Raw genomic sequence first — 16,346 nt, 5'->3', positions numbered from 1 at the left:
TTTTTTTTCTAGAAATAGGATTACTTAGTACAGTTCTGTGTTACAGACTTTTTAAATTTTTCTGAGCTCACACTCTTCTACAACATTGATTTTAATGATCTATCCCATAGGTGTGCTTTAATTCATTAACAAGTCTGCTCTTGTCCACCGGTCCCATTCTAGGAGGATTTTTATGTAAAAAAATGAATGAACACAACCTAAAGACACTTGAGAACAAGGGCCGCATGATACAGCATTTGGCTCTCTTAATGGGGAGGACAAGATTGTTTTGGTGGCTAAATACGGGATAGATGGGTTCGGTCATGTGGAGGGTCCTTTGAAATTGCGCATTTCCACTCAGGGAAGAAATGGTGTCACTATATGCCTGGAACCAAACATAAATGCACAAAAGCCTTCTTGAGGCCTCTGCTGTATCACAGTGTGACATACTTCTAAGTGATCCTAGGCCATTATAATAAAGTGTACTTTTGATGACATAGGATCTGACAAAGCATTTTTTTGTATGAAACTCTTTCAAAGACAACAAAAATGGAATAATATTTAGTTCTCTATGTAATAGACAACATACTAGTTGGAGTGTGAAAGTGTCATTTGGAGCCCTCACTTGTAAAAGGCAGCAAGAAATCTTGTTACCGGAATTACTGGAGCTTCCTTCCCTGGTTATAGACTGTACCAGGACCCCAAGTCTTAACTCCGAGAACAGGGTCAGGGGAATGTGGGTAGGTTTGTTCTTTAGTCCATTGGTTTGCTCTCAAGATGCCTCTGTTTAGGCCCAGCAATGTCAAGTTCAGGCAACTGCCCCAGTGGCTTCATTCGGCCTGGGCTGGCCTGGCTACAGTGAACTTACTTCACTGCTGTTCTCAGTAATTATGGGCTCGGTACATAGCCTCCCCATGGAGCCATGAGGCTTTCTCCTTTCCAAGATGCTTGGCCTCAGGGATGCCAAATATGGGTAGAAATGGAAATCCCAGCTACCCCAATAGATCCAGAATCCATCTTTTCTTCAACTTGGACAGTTTATCTTTAAAGCCTTGTTAGGTCTCTGTCATCTAATCAAACATAGTGGAAAAGGGGATTCTTTATGACTTAAGACAAATGTCTGATTGCACTTCTATAATGAAAGAAAGGCTTTCCAATTTGCTAAAGCACCCGAGTTATCAGTAAAAAGAAACATCTTACCCCATCACATACATTGCTATGTCAATGTTTCTCCTTCACCTAACACTAGCTCCCATTTACTTAGCCCTTTCCATGTCTCAGGCAATAGTATTCTAAATAATTTATATGCTTTTATGCCTTTAGCCCTCAAACAACCTGGCACTAGGTATTCTTACCCCAATTATTACCAATGTTGAAAATGAGGTACTGTGGTTCTATTATTTGCCCAAGAACACATGGTTATTAAACTTCTCTTTTGTGTAATGAGAGGGATATAATTATAAAATTGGAAATGTTTGGGAAAGAGTATAAAATGTAGTACTTCTGTTATAATCTTCATGAATTAAAGTTTTGCTGCTTATCTGTTATCTTTTTAAGAGTGGGGTAAGCCAGAAAATTCAAGTTCAGGGTAATTCCAAAATGTTAGCTCTAGAACTTAGAAGTGACATGGAAGTTTTGCAAAACATGGGGAAGATAGCTGCCCTACTCCTCCTGCAAAGAACAAATTTTGTAATCTTGGTTTTCCCTTCTTGGTGGACTAACTTTGGCCACTGCCCGCTGGGAAGCCTTTTCCCTTGCCCATTGCTCTTTCAAAGAGCCCCTTAATAGCACATGGAACTTTTAAGAATACAAGGCACAGGGACATGGCCAACTGTGCTTGCTAACAGTCTTGGAAGAAATTGTTTTTAAGGGAAACACTAATTGCAGAGACCAGAAAAAATTTCTCTAAGCTGAACCAAGTTTTGTCATTCCTAATGTTTGTTATGGGGAAGAAAAATTTTTTTCAGAGCCCTTGCAATTTCCTTAAGCAGCAACTGTTTTTCTTTGCAAATCAGGGATGAAGCAGGGCCTTGGCCCTATTGGTGAGCTTTCACATTTCTCCAGGGAAAGAAACAGATTTGAAGAATCCCCTACTCCAGAAGCAGAGGTGGAAAGGCGACCCACTTGTTGCGATGGTGTGGACAGTTGATTTCGTTTCCGTGAGGATTCCTGTCGGTGGCCGAGCACTGAAGTTGTCTCAGTGAGTGCACATTGCTGACAGTAGTAAGAGCCATGAGAATCACGTTCCATCTCTGCCTGCCACACAGCTGAACCTGGTGAATTCTTTGATCGCTAAAAGCCCAGATCGAATACCACTATGTCCTGTGCTGTTTGTTTTCCCCAGAAAAAAATGGACCCTTTTTGGACTTGTCACATGCCTTCCTGCCTTGATTTATTTGTTCCTAAACTGAGCTCTTTGAGAGCAGAAACTGAGACTCCTCTCTGGCATTACAGGACCTAGGGGCAGATTCTGAACTAAATTGTTGAAATCTGTCTAATACCAAGGAAGATGATAACATAAATAACATCTGTCTGTGGGAGGTAGTTCCCCCAGGACTACCCTTTACCTTATGCTCTGTTCCCCCCAAATGCCGGTGACCATCTGCTCCTAGATTCTTATTCTTGGTCAGGGCTTCTTGGACTTCCTATGGAGACTTCAGAAATACTAAAGGATTGCTAGCTTGTACCACTAAAAATCTGGAGATTTGGTGGGAGTTGAAATTTCTTGGAGCTTCATACTTCCTCTCAAGAAGCCATCTACCTTTTATGTTTTGTATGTCCTATTACATGGGCAAAGTTTTCTCCTAAAACTTCGGGAAAATGTACCTGACTTCACAGTTCCAGAGAGGGTAGTTTGAGAAGCATGGTGCTCATTACAGCTCATCGTGAGCATAGCAGGTAGCACTCCACGAGGAGGAATCTCTGAAGCCTGGAGATAAGGAGATTTGGGGCGCAATCTGCCTAACAAAAAGTTGTTACCGACAGATTTGAGACACAACTGAAGCCCAAGTTTCACTCTGTTAATTGCTGATAGAAAAAAGAGCTCACAGCTTGAGAAGACAAAATGGTAACTGAGATGTAGTTAGTGTTCTCTGAAGTTCTGTATATGTTACCTGATATAAAAAAAAGGGTATGCAGATTTAGATTGATTTGCATGAACTGTAAGCCAGTTTGTGCTTTTCCATACAAACATCTCAGGTTGGAGCAACCATTGATTGCATCTTAATTTTGGACACTGACCAGCATTAAAAATTAAGAAACAAACACCAAAGACAAAACTATGTATGTCACTTAAGAGTAAACCATTCCTCCTTGTAGGTGCTTTCCCAAAGTCACTGATTTTCTTTCTTGGGAAAGGGTCAGAATCCTGACAAAGGCTCAGCTGAGCCGAAGTCACCAGCTAGTGTGTAGGTTCAATGCGGCACCTCCTGTGCATTCCTGTGACAGGCCTGAGGGCTTTTCCCAGAGGAGGATGTTAATGGCTTTCTACAACAAGGCTGTGTTTCCTTAACTTGCCCTGAGTTGATAGATTTCAATGATATAGATTGACATGTGCATAAGTAGCGTGGGGTGCATTTTGCCTCGCAGCGCTCAGAGTTCATCTGGCGTGCTCATTTGTCCACCGACTGTATTTTCAGTGGTCGTCCTATGAAAGCACCAAGCAAAACCGTAAGCTTAGCAGGTATCCTGCATGGCCATTACTTTGTGATATTGCTTTTACTTTGGGGGGAGGTATTTCAAACCTCTCTTTTATCCAAACTTGTTCTTTCTTAAATCTCCCGGCTCTGAAGTGGCCATTGTTAACCTACAAACTCTATTTAAAGTCCCTTTTCTGATTTCTGGCCCTGGCGGTTAAGCAAATCAATACTTGGTTAAGGTAGCCACAGGCCTACTTCTTACAAGGTGTATCTTATGAAAAAAAAATAATTTCCTCTATAATCTTTAGAGAAAAACTAATTTTTTCCCTGTTACAAAAGTAACATATTGGGTTCATCCAGAAAATATATTTAAGTAAAAGGGGAAAGATTAGAATAATCTATAATCCCATTACTCGGTTTTCAGGGCCATTCTTCTAGACTCTTTCCATATGTCTTGTCTTTTCCCGGAAATGGGATCATACAGTGCATGCTGTTTTATTCTCTTACAGTCTTCTACAACTTCCATTTTAATGATCTACCCTGTGGACGGGCCTCAGTTTATTTAACCAATGTGCTGTTGCCCACAGGTACCCAAGAACCTGTCACTAGAAGGGCACTGGTTGTCACTTGGATGCACCCTAACAGCCCCCACAGTGTGATGCTCACTTGTCTCCTGTTGGGGGCGGGGCATGAGTGCCTTTGTGATTAAATGAGGGATTGGTGGCTTATGTCAAACAGGGGAATCTTTGGAATTAGATGTTTCTGCTAATGGAGCAGAGGATGCCAGCTGGTGCTGAGTGGCCAGACCCTGCTTGGAGCATCATCCCGTGTCACTCTGGAGTGAGAACACTGTCACAGTGGAGGCTGTGGAGTGCTATCCTGACCACCGCCCCCCCCTTCAGTTCCTAGGCACTCATTCCCTTCGTGGCCCACAAGTCACAGATAAATTCCTCTCCAGAAACTGCCTTAGCTAAAGGGGCCCACCATGATCAAGGTCACGGCCCTTCCCCTGGGGGAGTTTTCATCCAATGATTGGTTGATGGGGGGCTATAATTGCCTGCCCCCTTACCCCCAGTTTGGGATAACCCTTCAGGGCTCTTCTGGTTCCAGAGCTCTGCGTGACCCATGCTGAGGCCTGTGTTGGGACCACACAACAGCTCTGCTCCCCCTACCCAACTCTGATTTCCTCTCTTCACCCCCACTGATGAATCTCCCACAAGGACCTTCCAGTAACCTTCCTCCATGCGCATCGCTAGCTCAGTGTCTGCTTCCCTGGGAACCCAATCTGTGGCAGGCACTAAAAGTTCACATTTTTGGCTTGACAGAGAGTTTATGTGCATAGTATGTCTTACAGAGATAATACAAGTTAAATAATATGAGTTCTAATTGTAATTGTTACAGGTTTCTCCACAATACTTATGTCGCTAGATAGCTAACATTTCCTTTCTAAGTTGAATCAAATCTGTCTTGGAGCTCTCACTTGAGGAAGTCAACAAGAAGTGTTCTGTGTTTGTCATTTCCTATGACTCTGACCCCACCATTTGGGCGTCCCAGGTGTGAGACACAGTTGATGGGGAGGTGGGTGGGTCCCTGCTCAGGCCTTAGCAGGCCTCTCCGAGGCAGGCCATTCTCCTCATGGGGCCCCTCACCGTGCGCTGACTGTGGACCCTCAGGGCTCCTCTCAGTACTGATATGGGTCTACAGACCCCTGTGTGGCCACACATGCCCTTCTCATTATGGAGGAGGAAAAATACTTTTACAACCTATTTCCTTTCTTGACATTCAAGGCTTTATTTGGCAGTTTCCTTATTCATGATGAGGGCATTTTATCTCTTCAGCAGCCACTGGTGGCTGTCCGCCAATCTGGAGCAGCCTCAGGAAAGTGGCAGAGCCCTAGCTGAGCTGCTAACTTTCATATTTCCCCAGGAGAGGAAGCAATTGTAAATCACTCCACTCAAGAAGCAAAGGTGGAGAAGTGACCTCTGAGTCCTGAGCTGGGGATGGGTGACTCAATTTTTATGAGGATTCCTACCTTTTTCCTGGTTTAGGTTCTGAAATTCCACCCCCCCTTCCCTATATTACGTTGGGTTGGGGGGGGCATTGCTGACGATGGATCAGACAAAATATAAGTCAGCCACCATTGTGGATTCAGTTGTGGCCCCCCCAAAAGCTGTGTTGAAGACCTAACCTCAGGTACCTCAGAAGGTGACTGTATTTGGAAATAAGATCTTTGTAGTTGTAATGAGTTGAGATGAGGTCTTACCGGAGTAGGGTGTGCCCTTTATCCAATAGGATTGGTGTCCTTATAAGAGGAGGAGAGACAGGGAGACATGGATACAGGAGAGGGGAACACCACAAGATGACGAAGCACACATCGAGTGCTGCAGTGCAAGACTAGGAACTCCAAGCACCAGAATGAGGAAGAGGCAAGGAAGGATTCTCCCTTACAGGAACCCATGGATATGATTTAGGAGCTGAGAGGTCCATTTCTAGCTTAGTGAGGCTGAAAGAAAAGCTAACAGAGTAGGTGGGGAACTGTGAAGTCACTCTCCGGATTTGGCTGGGGCCCGGGAGGGGCTTCCTTGTAGGACCTTATGTAGCTGCTTTGTAGAATTTTTGGATTCTGAGAATGAAGCCCTACCAAGGAATTTGAAGATTCCTTGGTATCATTGAGTGTCCTGTTTCATGTGGAGAAAACAAGATCTGGGGAGGTTAAGTGGCTTACCCAGGGGCCAGCTTGTAAACAGTAGAGACAGGCCTGGAGCCCCAAGCACTCTGAGATGCAGGCCAGTGTGCTTATTCCAGCTCTGGACTCCCTTGTAGGCCTGTCAAAACACTGGGCACAGTCCTGAAGAAACTCTGAGGAGGCTCTGCACTGACTTTTCAAAGCTACTAAGGTTGGCAGCCTGGGCTTTGGGGGCAGGTCCACCAATTTGTTTGGGCCTCAAGTGATTTCTGAAGACAGTGTTAACATCACAAACAGATTTTAGGCTTTTGTATCAGATAATAGCATTTAGATTCTAGCTCTGTGGTTGCAGACCAAGTAATTTTAGGAGGAGTTATTTAAACTCTCTCAGCCAGGATTTATCTTTAAAAGCTAGGTCATTGGAACCTTGCAAGATTGATGAAAGGTCAGATAAGGAATTTTTTGCAAAGGGCTTGGGTCAGAATTGGTACTTACCAAAATGAGTTGTTTTTCCTCCTTTAGTTCTTTTCTAAGTTCTCATTTGTGCCTGAAAAATTTAACCTGATATAAGAACAAAGAGTATAGTAACAAAATACAACTGTTACCTTTACTACTACTACTACTATTACTACTACCATAAAATAGATAAGATTTACTGAGTAGATGCCAGTCACTGTCTCATAATGGCTTTTACATGGATTACTAATCAGCATAACCCTAGGATATAGTTACAACTATTAACCCCCTTTTATAGATGACAAAACTGAGGGTAACATAAATTAAGAAACTTGCCCAGGCTCACATAGCCAGATAGTGATGGAGATGGACCCAGACAGTCTGTGACTAATGCGAAAAATCAAAATGAGCCACATTCAGTCCTGGGTGTCCACCAGGAAAATAGAGCAGAGTCATACTGCAAGGGACGAAACCATAGGCTGTTTACATCTAATTCTTTACAGTTACCAAAGTCTGTCCATTTATAGCATTTGCTGAGTTGTCCATAACCTTAAACGACTTGGTAGAAATAGGTTGTGGCTTTCAAATAAGAGTCAGTAGGTGAAGTGTAGCCAAGATAGGATAACCAAGTACTCTGAGACTATATTTGAAATGTTATTATCTTCAGGCAAAAATGCCTGTTGTACTCAGATCCATGACCAGACAGTCAATATGGTTTATAAATCAACATGATCCTGGAATCCTCCTTATAAGATCTCTACCTCATGATTGTCCAGACTATTTGAATACCCCCAAAGATGGGGAGCACATCACCTCCTAAGAAAGCCCTACTCACCTTTAGGGAACACTGGCTGAAAATTCTGCCCATTGGTGGATTAACAGCCTAAATATGAATAAGCAAAACTTTTAAAACATCAGAAGAAAATAGAGAAAAATATCTTTATGACCTAGGGGCAGGGATTATTTCTTAAGCAAAATTATGAAGGAAAAAATTGATATATCTCATTACATTAAAGTTTTAAAACTCCCTATTTCTCAAAAAACATCATAAAAGTATGAAAAGCAAGTCACAGGGAGATATTTACAGCACTTAAAAATGACCAAAAAAGAAGTGTCCAATGTGTATATATATGTATGAGAGAAGGAAACAGCACTGTAAAAATATATGAAGTGAAAGACTTTTTAAAAAGAATTTTATAGGGGTACCTGGATGACTCGGTTAAGTGTCTGCTTTCAGCTCAGATCATGATCTTGGGGTCCTGGGATCGAGCCCTGCGTTGGGCTCCATGCTCCAATGCAGAGTCTGCTTTTCCCTTTCCTTCTGTGCTGCCCCATTCTGCTTGTGCTTGCTCTCTCTCTCTCTCAAATAAAATCTTAAAAAAAAAGAATTTTATAGAAGAAATCCAAATGGCTAATTAACATATGGAAAATTGCTCAACCTCAATTGTAAATGAGAGAAATACAAATTAAAACTATGATTTTTAACTTCGTTGCATTGGTTTGCTAGGGCTGCCATAACAAAGCACCACGGACTAGCTGGCTCAAACAACAGAGACTTCTTATTTTTTGTTTTTATTTAAATTTCAGTTAACATACAGTGTAATATTAGTTTCAGGTGTACAATGTAGCGACAGAGCTTTATCTCTGCATGGCTCTGGAGACTAGAAGTCCAACATCCAGGTGTGGGCAGCGTTGATTTTTTCTGAGGGCCTTTCTCCTGGGCTTGCACATGACTGTCTTCTCCCCATGTCTTTTCACGGTCCTCCCCTGTGCATGCCTGTGTCCTAATCTCTTCTTCTTATAAGGACACCAGTCCTATCAGATTAGGGCCCACCTTAATGACCTCATTGAACCATAACTACCTCTTTAAAGACCCTAACTCCAAATGCGGTCACATTCTGAGGTACTGAGGGTTAGGACTTCACATATGAATTTTGGGAGGACACAGTTTAGCCCACAACACTCACCATATTAGCAATCTTTTAAGAGCTGGCAATACAAATGTAGTTGAGGATGTGGAACAGCAGAAAATGTGACCGACTGCTGATGAGAAAAGCGACTTGCATTAAAACTGAACATGCAAATACCCTATTACCAGCTATTCTATTCCTGGAGATGTACTCAAGAAAATCTGTGTACAGGTGGCTGGGAAGACATGTATACAGATGATCATACCAGCGCTGGAAACACTGGAGACAATCCCAACGTTCATCGGCAAGAGAAATAAAGTACGTTTGTACAGTGGAATTCTCTCTGGCAGTGAAATGAATGAGCTACAGCTGTACACAAATATGTAAATGAATCTTAAAAACAGAATGTAGAATAAAGGAAAACTTCAGAGGAATATTTGTAGTCTTAACATTTTTATAAGGTTCAAAAAACAAAATAAACAGAATAATTTGTAGGGATATATACATATGGCATAAAAGTAATATTTAGAGAAAGACAACAATAAGCCCCAAATTCAGATAATACTTAGCTCTGGGACAGCAAAGAGACAAAAAGGGGATCGAGAAGGATTATAGGGGGTTTCAACTGTTTTGAAAATAGCTTATTTCTTAAGCTGGTTGGTGGATAAACAGGTGTTCACTGTATTATGTTTTGAGGGCTTTTTTGCATTCATTAAATGTCACATAATTCTTTTAAAAAGACCTAAAAAGGAAAAATCAAAGAACATGTGAATGGGGTCTAGATCTTGTGGACCGTAAAAGAAAAGTAAATGTTCAACAGGGATGTTGCTTTTGGTCAATCTTGTAGTTAGTGATGGGAAGAAAATGCAATACTTAAAAATTTGGTTACTGCTCACAGAGAAAAGACCAATAAATCAGTGATCAACTAGAATGAAGGAGTTGGATGGGGATCAAGACGGGAAGTTTGTTTTCTAGACAGCCCGTGAGAAAGGTGTAAGTGGCTACATGTTAACCGCTGTGTTCATCAATTTAGTAAGTCACATCAGCTACTTGATTTAATGAGTTACCATAATAAATCACTTGCATAATGTAAATGCACCTACATGGTTGAATTTTTAAAAGACTATTTGACCTAAGGAGATTCAAATAACATTAACGACAGCATACATAACTTGAGTTAAGCAGTAACAGTTCTTTTAAAACAAGCATCATAGAAATTAATGTACTAACTTCCTTAGAGTGGAAAAGAAAAGTTAATACTAGTTTCTCACCTGGTTCCTTTTGAGGCAAAAATATGAACAATTAAGGTAAACTCTCAAAAGGGGGAAGAGAATAGATATAAAAAGTGATTCTTCACCTCAAATGAACTTAAACGTCTTTTTGAAAAGACGACATGAGCACATAGAAAAACACCAAGTAGCAGTGCGAGACTGTGCCTAATTTCAGCAAACTCTGACCAGCCACGTGCCAGTCCTGTGCGGGGCCTGTGGTATGGGGGTGAAATAGTGTCCTTCAAAGAGAAGGAGACTCTCTGTGGGAGAAACAGACAGGCAAGCAAACATCCTGAATACCATAGGAGAAGCGCTATCATAGCGGATGGCATGGCCCAACCTGGGGAGGTCAGGGAAGGCTTTCAGGAGAAGGTGAAGGAATGAAGAGGGCTTCTGAAGGCAGATGGTAGCTGGGCTCATCAGGTAGAACAGCATGAACAAAGACCTGAGGTGAGCGAATATGAGCTTTCAGGTAACAGCACGTACAGGGACTGAAGTCACAGGCGTGGTGGGAATAGCTGGAGACGAGAGGCTGGAGATTGTGGTCGGGAGAGGCCAGAGGGTGAGGACTCTTGTACTTGAGGCAAAGCACTTTGGGCTTTATCTTAAAGGCAGTGAGGCAACACAGAAGGCTGGAAATCAGGGAGTGATATGATCAGGTTTGCTTCTTAGCTCCGGGGAGGAGTGGGGAGGGCAAGCTGAGCATGGCAGCTCCGAGAGGTGTGCACAAAGAGATTAAATTGAATCCCTGGGGATAAAGCAGAAGGGGGACTGCAGAAGAAACTCTGGGAACAACAGCATTTCAAGGTGGGCAAAAGCAGAGGAGAGTAGCCCAAAGGAGATACATGCAAATTCGCTTAAAACTCTTGAGTTACTTCTCACTTCCTCATGATGGTTTGTATGCAAGCTGCTTTCACTAAGAAATTTTCCAGCTTATTTTATAAAATCCTGGTCACAAGCAACAGAAAACATTGTTTTGGGAAAAGAACAGAAGTTATGGAGTCAAGACCAGGGTTTGAGTAATGACTCAGTCAAGTGTTGGTATCTCGAAGGAAACAACTGAGTCTCAATGTCCTCATCTGTAAAATGAACATTAGATTGACATGATTGTTATGAAGAGTAAACAAGTACGATATTTGTAAAAATGACGAAGTAATGCGCACGTTGAGTATCTAATGTGTACATAAAGGAGACTAATCTCTGACATGAAAGGAGAAAGTCCAATGAGCTGAAGATTCTTAAAAGGTAACCACAAATTAGTCTAGACAGTTATCTGGAGAGAGAATCAAACAATAAGAAGAATCTAGACACTCCTCAGGAAAAAAAATGGAAATTGATAAAATTAACCTTGATTTTCATTTGTTAGCTTGATAAACATTTAGCTGGGATAATATTAAATATTCTGCAATTATTTCAGTGTGGACCAAGAATTGTTTTAAGTTGTTACATATGTTTTTCATTAGCTGTCTTCAAAAGCTTTCAAATGTAAACATGGACTTAATATGTTTTAGCAAACCAAGAAATTTTGAAAGTTTTACATGGGAAACTTAACCCAAGGAAGTTATTTCAGTAATAATAACCAACATTTACTGAGCCCTATTATGTCCTTTGTGCCTACTATGTCCTATCTCTAATCCTCCCAAAATGGAAGTAAGATAAGATTAATACATAAAATTGGACTCAGAGGGTTTTACTAACTTGTTCAAGGTCACACATGTGGAAAGCGGCAGAGTAGGATTGTGAATCCAAGTTTCAGAGACTCCAAAATTCACTGCCATGCCTTCCCTTCGCGCTGAAGGAAGATCACAGAAAAGGGGCCCATGACCAAACCTGGGCAGTCCTAGAGGGCTTTCAGGACGACGTGATGTTTGAACAGAGTTCCAGAAAAATGAGTAGGAATCTTGAAGTGGGGGGGGAGATGATATGAAAAGAAGAGGAAACAGGGAAGCTTGCAGGGAACAGCAAGTAAAGGATTGAGGCAGTTTATGACTTACAAAGTACGTTCATGAGCAAGTTCCCATTCTATCTTCAGGAAACAATGTTCATCTTTCCCATCTAATAGATAAAAACGAGCCATATTGGAGGTGCAATGACTTGTTCGAGGACACAGAAAAAGGAAATTGCAGCACTAGAGTTCAAGGTCCGCTCTGGTGACGCCAGATCCTGGGCTCATGCTCATAACTGTGGCAGCTACAAAGAAAAAATTTCACTACATAGTTTCCATTATAACTTCATTTCCGATTTTATCATATCGTCCCTACCCTTATTTTCTGTGTCATTTACTTCACCCACTTCTTTTCCATTTTATCCTCATGTCACACATATATTTGTAGGCTTGCTCAAACTAACTTTCAATGAACCAGGGCATAAATTGATAAAAACTTCAATGCCCACAAAAAAGAAATTGTGTCGATGTTTTATATTCCCAACTAGTTCTGGGCTTTAGGAAACCACATCTTTATCCAACTGTGATGTTAAGGGATATATAGTCTTGCATATTGTTAACTTCATCAAACACTCCAACAGAAATATGTTTCTGTGTTGCTACAGTCTTCTTGATGATGATTTTCCACGACTGTATTTTTTTCTGTAAAGGAGACATGGCTATTCCCATACCACTGGACATTCAGACTGATTCTTCTCGTTTTCCAAAGCTAGTGGACTATGAGGGTCCACCCCAAGCCTTCCCACTGCAGTCTCTTTCACTGCCTTCACATCTTGTCCATCCCATTCTAGGGTTATGGGTATTGGTACGTGTCAATTTGGGACCTCATTCAGGGTTCCTTACTCACTCAATTGCATGTCTTTTCCATTTTTACCATCAGGCTCTAATCCGTAAGTTCCCTGGGTCTTTGTTACATAAATCCCCTCAAATCCTGTTTTGGAAAAAGGTATGGTATAAAGAGAGTAAATACACTTCTGGGGAGGATAAGGATTCTGTTTACAAATGATACAGCACTACTGTGCAAAACTAGTGATTTCCTGCTTACGACAATTGCATGTGTTAAGCTCTTGGGCGCTGGTATAAACAATAGTTGTATAGTTTCAACCCAAGGCCTTGGAACAAAGCTCTCTTTTTCTTCTATCTAACCACTCAGAGAGGACATGGATTCAGGAAAAATAGCTCTGAGGGAGGCACTCTAGGGAAGTGGTTATAAGCACACAGCAGAATGAGCCAGATGGATATGGATTTGACTCCCAACCTTGCTTTTCATGGCTGTGAGCCTCTGGACAAGTTGTTTCTCTTCTATGAGCCATAGTTTCTACATCCTTACCTTCTTTAGAGGGTTGTTTAGGGATTAAATAAGACCCAGGATATAGTGAGCATTCAGTAAACGTTAATATTATCATTGGGATAGTTTCTTCAAAATAACAATTTCAAAGCTTTGAATACAAGATGATGGTGGACCTTATATGGTCATAAGGCACACAACAAACAACTGGAGTGATCAGAGTTTCTACTGAGACGTTGTTTTTCACTTTTTCCCAGTGTGATTTCAGAATCAGGAAGAAAATCAGGCCTCTAACTGTGGATACGGCCTGCAGCTATGGGCTTAAATGAATGATTGGAGTGTATTCTTGGGTAAGTAATTTAATTTCCCTGTATCTTACTGTCTCTTCTGTAGAATGTTGATTCATGGAAAACTAGTGGTTTTGGAAAACCCTCTCGATGGAGACTGGGTTTCCAGCCCTGCTTATACTGTGCTATGAACATGAATTGCTGGCAGCATAATGACTCAAATCCCACATCCGGCTTTTGGTGGCATTTACCACTGATGAGGTTCGTGTGTTCCTGTCATGAAGGCCCGCAGAAGAGCCATTTTCATTGGGGTCTGATTTGAAGTGAGCTGACACATTAGCAGGACATAATGCTGGTGTGCTCTCCTTGAGAGAAGACCATTTGCCCACTAATTTGCTGACTGGCCTGAAGAATCAGAGGAACTGATGCACTCAGAGACCCCGGGGACTCCTCTGCCTGCAAGTTTGGCTTTGGCAGGAATGGTTACTGCTCCCTGGTTGCATGATTCATGCTTGTCCCATCAAAAAAGCATATACTAAAGGAGAACAGCGATCGATTAAGAAAGAAAATATTAATTACTACCAAGGGGAAACATTCACTCTCCTTACCTCTAAGGATTTGGAAATAATGGTACTTATTCCCAAGCAAGGATAGTGGAAAATACTTAACAGTAGACTGAGTTACTTTAAGAATTAACATTCTGGGTATAAAGTGCAGTACAAGCCACACACAAACACACACACACACACACACAATGCCTGACACACAACAGACTTAGCAAATTATCTTAAACTGAGTGAATGAAAAAGAGAAGAAATTAGCAAAAAGCTGCGACTTGGAGAACAGCATGTGATTCATAGTTTGAACGACCCTAGACAAGTCTCTTAACCTAAGCCTCAGTTTCTCATCTGAGAAGCAATGTCCACCTCACTGGTTTGCTGTGAGAAATTGAATAATGCGGTTAGAGGGTTATGTGGTTAAAAGCACCTGACAGTCATAAGACCTGGATCGTAGATCAAGCTCAATTCCACACAATATGATTCACTCAAATATTTACTGAGCACTTACTATTTGCCTGGCATTGTATTCCGGGTGCTGGAATTGGATAAAAGATTAATAAGACAGCTAGGTTTGTCCCTTGTATAGGGCAACTGGGATGGAGGCAGACCAAGATTCTGAATCATAGCACTCTTATTTTATTTTACCTACATTCAAAAGAGGTCCCCCAAACACCCTGAATGAGTTGTCCCAGTCTTTGCCCTCAACTCATAGTCTATTGGGGGAGACAAATCTGTAAACCCCAAATTCCAAAGCAGCATGCTAAATGCAGCAATGGTGGTATTAAAAGGTGTGTGGAGGGAATAAGGAGGGACTGATGAACTGTAGAGGGGGAGTTGGGTAAAGAGGCCTGAAGGGGATGCCGTCGTCTGGCTGAATTATGGAAAATAAACAGGAGTTCCTACAGAGCGAAAAAGCCGAGGAAGGGCATTTCAGATAGCAGGAAGCATCACATGCAAAGCCAAATAAACAGGAAGTTGCTAATTCCAGGTTCTGCCATTAACTGGCTTTATTTAACCTTTATGGAATTTCCTCAAGTCCCTCTGGGCTTCCAGTTTTTTCTCATATTAGAAAACGAAGGTTGGGGGGGGGGATGGGAGGCGTGGAAAGAGGTAATACAGATTTTCTGTAAGGGGCTTTCTAACTGGTCCCTCCCTGCTGAAACAGAGAGAAGAGGGGTAACTTTGGGAATATCAAGTGTTATTTTTCGAGTATGAGCCAGAGGCCCCATCTTTTGTGACAAAAGATGACAGGCTGCAGTCATTCAGAAATGTTTGCATAATCCACCCAGTTCATCAGTATTTACGGCATTGACTGAGCAGGCTATTAAGGAGGCCACCAACCAGCAGAGAGAGACTGGTAATAAGTACACGAATATCATGGAAACCGTATTGATCTACACATGGCGGGTGCGTGGAGGCAGTAAAATAGAAGCACCTAGAGCATGTCCGTCACGTGCAGGATGACAGGATTTAGCTCCTAGCAAAAGGGAACTTCCTGGTTCCTCACCCTGTTTCATCTTCTCCAAGAGGCCGCCAGCATGTTCCGCCGCCAGTTCTCCCTGGGCAGGGCCACCAGGCATCCTCTCTTCACCTGCAACCTTTTTCAGGCCTGTGTAAGGGGCTCCGTGCACGCCAAGCGGATGCGGGTCCCAGGACTGACCAGAGGGTCACGCCCCAGCACGCGCTGCAGGGCCCCCAGCCGCGGCGAGCAGGGCAAGCAGGGTTGGCTTGGAAGGCGGGCTGTCCAGTGCCTCCAGGGGTTGGGCTCCCGGCCGGCTGGGCGGGACTCAGGCTGCCAGTATAAGGCAGGGGCGCCACTGTCCCAGCCAGAGTGCTGAAGCTGGCGCCCCAGCCGGGACCGGGAGGCTGCCGGCACTGAACTTGAAATTCAGGACCCAGAGTGACTGGAGAAGGAAGGAAAGGTCTGATTTCGATTTGTTCGTTTATTTACTACCGATGAATGGAAGGCGGGCAGGTCTGTGGGTGCAGGAGCGCTCGGCGTGGATTCGCCAGGGATCGTAGGCCCGTTGGTACCCTCGGAGGGCCCCGGGGAGCGGTCCAGCCACTTCCCGAGGGGCCCCAGGCGCCCACACTCACCAACTTCTCTACCCCGCAGGAGCACTTCTTGCCACTGCTCCCAGCCCTAGCCTCGGAGGATGCGGCTCCTCGGGAAACCGCGCGCCTCCGCTCCGGAGCCCGCTTTCTCCAACGTGCTCACCCCGGCCCGCATCCCCGAGTTCTGCATCCCGCCGCGGCTGCCCGCGCCCTGCGTACCCGAATCTCCGCCTCCGGCCGCGGCTCTGCCCCGGCGCTGCGCCGCCGAGCC

At 43.1% G+C, this 16,346-nt stretch overlaps 1 long non-coding RNA gene across 1 annotated transcript; it reads right to left on the bottom strand.

Annotated features, from left to right (window-relative positions):
• Positions 1-6: 6 nt before the first annotated feature.
• Positions 7-16,141, bottom strand: LOC145723534 (uncharacterized). Its single transcript, XR_014148666.1, has 3 exons — positions 7,966-16,141; positions 7,595-7,642; positions 7-6,850 (listed from the first exon to the last, which is right to left on the bottom strand). It is a non-coding gene; the product is annotated as an uncharacterized LOC145723534 (long non-coding RNA).
• Between the last annotated feature and the right edge of the window lie 205 nt (positions 16,142-16,346).

This window comes from Leptonychotes weddellii, chromosome 9 (assembly GCF_054177405.1).
Source record: "Leptonychotes weddellii isolate Sample4059 chromosome 9, ASM5417740v2, whole genome shotgun sequence".
Lineage (NCBI taxonomy): Eukaryota > Metazoa > Chordata > Mammalia > Carnivora > Phocidae > Leptonychotes > Leptonychotes weddellii.
This window is presented reverse-complemented; position numbering and strand designations above follow the sequence as displayed.